This window comes from Microtus oregoni, unplaced genomic scaffold (genome assembly GCF_018167655.1).
Source record: "Microtus oregoni isolate MIOR12 unplaced genomic scaffold, Mior012 000021F_ref0000039, whole genome shotgun sequence".
NCBI lineage: Eukaryota > Metazoa > Chordata > Mammalia > Rodentia > Cricetidae > Microtus > Microtus oregoni.
Window position 1 is genome coordinate 27,199,151 of NW_024543080.1, and position 6,161 is coordinate 27,205,311.

Here is a 6,161-nt window from a genome sequence, read left to right on the forward strand (position 1 = left end):
TCCCCTCCCTGCTTTTCCCCTCCCCCCTTCAACCCTCCCCCCCCCCAAGGTCCTCATGTTCACAATTTACTCAGGAGATTTTGACCATACTCAGTAACAAAGCAAACTTCAATAAATACAAAAAATCTGGAATAACCTCTTGTATCTTATCAGATCTCCATGGCTTAAAGTTAGCATTCAACAACAACACGAATTGGAGAAAGTCCACAAACTCAAGGAAATTGAACAATGCTCAGCTGAATCACCCCTGGGTCAAAGAAGAAAATTAAAGAAATTAAAGGCTTCAAAAAATTAAATGGAAATGAATGCACAATATACCCATACTTATGGGACACTTTGAAAGCAGTGCTAAGAGGAAAGTTCACAGCACTGAGTGTCTACACAAGAACCTGGAGAACTCTCACACTAGTGACTTAATGGCACACCTGAAAGCTCTAGAAAAAAAGAAGCAAAACATAACCAGGAGGAGTAGCTGACAGGAAATAATCAAATTATGAGCTGAAATCAATAAAATAGAATCAAAGAAAATAATACAAAGAATAAGTGAGACAGAGTTGTTCTTTGAGAAAATCAATAAGATAAACCAAGCTTTATTCAAACTAACCAAAAGGCAAAGAGAAAATAGTCAAATTAACAACCAGTCTGAACCGGTTTGAGCTGGTCTGAACCGGTCTGAACTGGTTTGAGCCGGTCAAGACTGGTCTGAACCCATCTGAATCAGTTGACCGACCTGAACCGGTTCTGAAACGGTTTGAACCAGTTTGAACCGGTTTGAACCGGTCTGAGCCGGTTTGAACTAGTCTGAACCCGTTTGAACAGCCAGTTCAAGCCAGAAAACCAGTTTGAACTGGTCTGAACCGGCCTCAACCGATCTGAACTGGTTTGAACTGGGCTCAACCAGTTAGAAACCGGTTTGAACTGGTCTGAACTAATTATAGCTGGTTTGAATGGGCTTGGACCAGCTTAAACTGGCCCGAACCAGTTTGAACTGGTCTGAGCCGGCCTCAACTGGCTCAAACCTGTTTGAACTGGTCTGGACCGGCTTGAACCAATCTGAACTGGTTTGAACTGGTCTGTACTGGTCTGAACTGGTTTGAACCCGTCAAGACTGGGCTGAGCTGGTTCGAACCAGTCCAAGCCAGATTGAACTGATCTGAACTGGACGAGACTGGTCTGAACCGGTTCGAACCGGTCTGAACTTGTTTGGACCGGTTTGAACTGGTCTGGAACCGGTTTGAACCAATCTGAACTGGTTTGAGCTGGTCTGTACCAGTCTGAGCTGGTTTGAACCGGTTTGAACTTGTCTGAACTGGTCTGAACCTGTTGAGACTGGTCTGAACTGGTCTGAGCTTTGAACCAGCTTGAACTGGTTTGAACTGGTTTGAACCAGTCTGAACCAACCGAGGCCGGCCTGAACTGGTTTGAACTGGTTTGAACCAGTCTGAACTGGTTTGAACCTGTTTGAACTGGTCAGAACTAGTCTGAACCGGCCGAGACTGGTCCGAACTGGTCTGAACTGGTCTGAACCAGTTTGAACCGGCCGAGGCTGGCCTGAACCCGTTTGAACTGGTCTGAACTGGTTGAGACTGGTATGAACTGGTATGAACTGGTTTGAAATGGTTTGAACTGGTCTGAACCGGTCGAGACCGGTCTGAACCAGTTTGAGCTGGCCTGAACCAGTTTGAACTGGTCCAAACTGGTTTGAGCTGGTCTGAACCGGTTCGAGGCGGTTTGAACCGGTCGGAACAGGCCTTAACCAGCTCAGACCGATTAAACCAGACCAGACACGCGTGACAAAAATGACACAGACTCCCAAAGTCCAGTTAAAGAGAGGGAGGAGTGAGAATACAAGCAGAGAAGTCGAGACCATGATGGGGACACTCACTGAAACAACTTACCTGAGCTAATGGAAGCCTTCCAACTCCAGCCTAACAGCAAGGGAGCGAGCAGAGGACCAAACCAGGCACTCTATATATGGGTGATAGTTGTATGGCTGGGTAGACTGTGGAGCCACTGGCAGTGAGACCAGGATTTATCCCTACTTCTAATCATACAGAGACCTAACTTTCTCTATCATAATTGTGTTTCTCATTTTTTAATGTTGGAAGAAGCTCTCTCTCTTTTTATGAATTCCCCCGTTTAAGAATTTTCAGTTCTTTGGTTGAGGGGCATCTAGGTTGTTTCCAGGTTCTGGCTATTACAAATAATGCTGCTATGAACATAGCTGAGCACATGTCCTTGTAGTATGGTTGAACATCTTTTGGGTCTATGCCAAAGAGTGGTATCTCTGGGTCCAGTTTTCTGAGAAGTTGCCATACTGATTTCCAGAATGGTTGTAAAAGTTCGTATTCTCACCAGCAATTGAGAAATGGACCCCTTACTCCACATCCTTTCCAGCATAAGCTATCACTGGTGTTTTTGATCTGAGCTATTCTGACTGGTGCAAAATTAGGTATCTCAAAGTTGTTTTGATTTGCATTTCCCTGCAAAAGATATTGAGGCTATAGTTCATGATACTACAGAAGCTAAGTAACAAGGTGAACCCTAAGAAAAACATACATAGATCTACCTTGAGAGGGGAAATAGACAAGATTGCCTTACAAAATCGGGAGCATGGGGGTGGGGGGAGTAGGGAGGGCAGAAGGGGAAGACAAGGAGAGGAGGGAGGAGAACTTGAGGGAATGGGATAGTTGAGATGGAGTAAGGAGAAAGATGAGAGCAAGATAAGAGATATTTTGATTGAGGGAGCCATTAAGGGGCTAGCAAGAAACCTAGCACTAGGGAAATTCCCAGGAATTCACAAGATGACCCCAGCTAAGACCCTAAGCAATAGAGGAGAGGGTGCCTTTCCCTGTAGTCAGACTGATGAATATCTTAAATATCACTATAGAACCTTCATCCAGCAACTGATGGAAACAGAGTTAGAGTTAAAGTCCACTTGAAGAGTAGAAGGAGTGAGAATATGAGCGAAAAGGTCAAGACCATAATGGGAACACCACTGAAACAGTTTATCTGAACTAATGGGAGCTCACCACCTCCAGCAAACAGGGAAGGAAACAGCATAGGCCCAAACTATTCCCTCTGAATGTGGGTGACAGTTGTATGGCTGGGGCAGACTGAGGGGCCACTGGCAGAGGCACCAGGATTTGTTCTTACTGCATGTATTAGTTTTTGGGAACCTATTCTCTTTAGCTGGATACCTTGTTCTGCCTAGATATAGTAGGGAGGGCCTAGGGGTTGTATGAGCCTCCTCATCTGGGCCTTGTCTGGTGTTATATTTAAACTCTAAGTTGCAGGTAACTAAGTCTTTTTCTGTTGTGTTAGTTTTCTGTCTCTGCTGTTTAAATGTGCCACAAGACTGGTGGCTAAGAACAGTTATCTATGACTTAGGTAACACTGGGGATCAGGAATCCTACACTAGGCTTGCTGGGCTGAGGTCAAGACTTCTGCAGGGCTCCATCTCTTTCTGGATACCCCAGGGGAAAATTCACTCCCTTACCTTTTCCAGCTAGTCTTGAACCCTGAGATCTGCTTGCCTCTGCCTCCCAGGTTCAGGGATTAAAGGCATGTGTCACAAACCAGCTGAATATTACTTTATTCCCCATAAATTTCCAGCCTTTGACACTTTATTGCAATCAGCTTTAGCAGCTTTCCTAATTTCCTCACTAATTAGTGAGCTACCTAAAATCTCTGCCCTAGGTGTATACACACACACACACACACGATATATTCTAATACTTCTAAAATCATCTCCAACTCTTCCACCTTTGCATAAAATTTAACCTATGTAGAGGATGGCCTGGCAGGAAATGGGCTGTAAGAGATGATGGATGAACGTCAAAGATTGGGTTACTACTACCTAACCCTCGACTTTATGCACAATCAATTTAAGAGGATTTAAAACAAAATAAAAATAAACAAGCAGATGAAAAAAAAACAAAACTCCTACCCATCGCTTTATCTGGAACGCAGAGAAGTCCTTTCTATTTAAAAAGAAAACTGACAAGTGGTTCTCACCCTACTTCCAGTCACTGACACACAAATAGTACTCTACAGGACTGAATACAAATTAAGCCTACGGCTGAACAGTGTAAAACACTGTTTCTCTCTCCAAGGCCATCAGAGAGTTTTTCATCTGATGAGCAGCAGTTATCCTGCTCTGTCCTCTTCCACCTCAAACAACCCTGGCACAATAGCTGGCTCTGGATTTTACCCTAGCTACAGAAACGCAGCCTCCTAAAACATAAAACTTCCCAGTAAGCACGTAGCCAGCAGGATCTAGGGGACAACAAACTTAACACTTCCATATTACTAACCCCAAACCCTTTTATCATTTTATCATGGTGGACCAGTTAGCAATGCTGTAGACCAAGATAATGCAATACACGAGCTAAAAAGGAATAGCTAGACAGGTATGAGGGTACAAGTCTTGAATACCATCCCTCAGGAGGTGGAGAAAGAGGATCAGGAGTTCGAGTCTAACCTCAGCTATGTGTTGGTCTGACTCAACAGACAAAAGCAAAATAATGTGGCCCTACCTCACCAGATTAGTCCATAGCCTGTGTTACCACCAAGGTCCATATGGATGCCCATGGTCTGGGCCAACACACCTGAGGCCATGTTGGTGTCTGAAGGTCACACTGTTCCAGGGCCATGATGATCTTGGCCTGTACTGGAGCCATCATGATGTCCCACCCCAGACTGTGGCCAAGGGTCATGTCTAGGTTCATGGCCATACTTCAATTAGGGTCTGTGTTGAAGTCTGCGGCCCAAGTTACCCATGGGGGCCATGAGAGAGCTGGCCCCAGTGGCATGGTCACTGGAGAACTAGTTCTGTCCCTCACTGGCCACCTCAGCAGGAGAGCTGCCCCCACCCCTCACCTGGCGCTTTGGCATGGGCATTGGAGAGCTGGCCTTGAAGTTTGTCAGCCCCGGGGGAAACTGTCCCTTCCCACCATCAGCCTATATAATGGGAGAGCTGACCCCACCCCTCACTATGCAGTCTGGAGAGATGGCCCTAACCCTCACCTAAGAGGGGTAGTCCCAATTGAGACCCAGGTTGGCCAACTCGGCTAACACCCAGGCCCACATTCACAGCTTTGAGTTGGCCCACCTCAGCATCTACCCCGTCTATGAATTGCTAGAGTCTGTGACGGGACTGGTACTGTGGAGTCTGTGACGGGACTGGTACTGTGGAAACGTGATTGCAGAATCTCTATGACTCAGGGCGACAGCAGGATATACTAGAACAGTTTCAATGAGTCAATGAGGGTCGAGTATCGACGGTGTCCCAGGAGCTGGAGGCCTTAAAGCAGACCAACAACTTACTGTGATAAACATTTGCAAGTCAAGTTGTTTGGCCTACAGGGTATATTTCGTCATACACCACAGCTCCCAAGGTCATTATTGGCAGATGACTACGTGGGAGAAAGGTGGGAAAGACGGAGGGGCAAAAGATTATTTTTAATTTTTATTTTATTTTATTGGGGGGCTATAGGGGTGAAGGGACTGGAAAATGAGTGGGACTTGGGTACCTGATGTGAAATTCCCAAAGAATCAATCAAATGGATTACGTTAAAAAGAAAAGAGAGGGAAAAATTGCTATGCATTAGCCTGTAAAAAGGTATTTCTCTATGAAAGATAGCGCTGGGTCATTGTATTACTGATCAATAAACGAACTCCTCTGCCCCCACTACTCCTGATGAATCCAAGAACCTCTTTCCCTCACCACCTTTGACCTTGGGCTCTGACGCTTGCACTGCTTAGTCACGTGGAAACAGTGAGCAGATATGGTTTTGTGCTTATCTAGGTAAGGCTGACGTAACAAATACTGTTAGCGAGAAGGCTTAAACAGTAGAAATGTATTTACTCACTGAGGGCTAGAGGTCAGAATCGGTTCAGGCCATGGTCAGGGATAGGAGAGGCCTCTCTTCCTGGCACCCACCTTCTTGCAAGTATCTCCACAAGGGGAAAGAGAGGAAAAGAGGGAAGAAGAGAGAGGAGAGAAGAGGAGGGGAGGGGAGGGGAGACAGAGAGAGAGAGAAAGAGAGAGAGAGAGAGAGAGAGAGAGAGAGAGAGAAGGGAGATAGAGAAAGGGAGGGAGAGAGAGAGAGAGAGAGAGAGAGAGAGAAGGGAGATAGAGAAAGGGAGGGAGGGAGAGA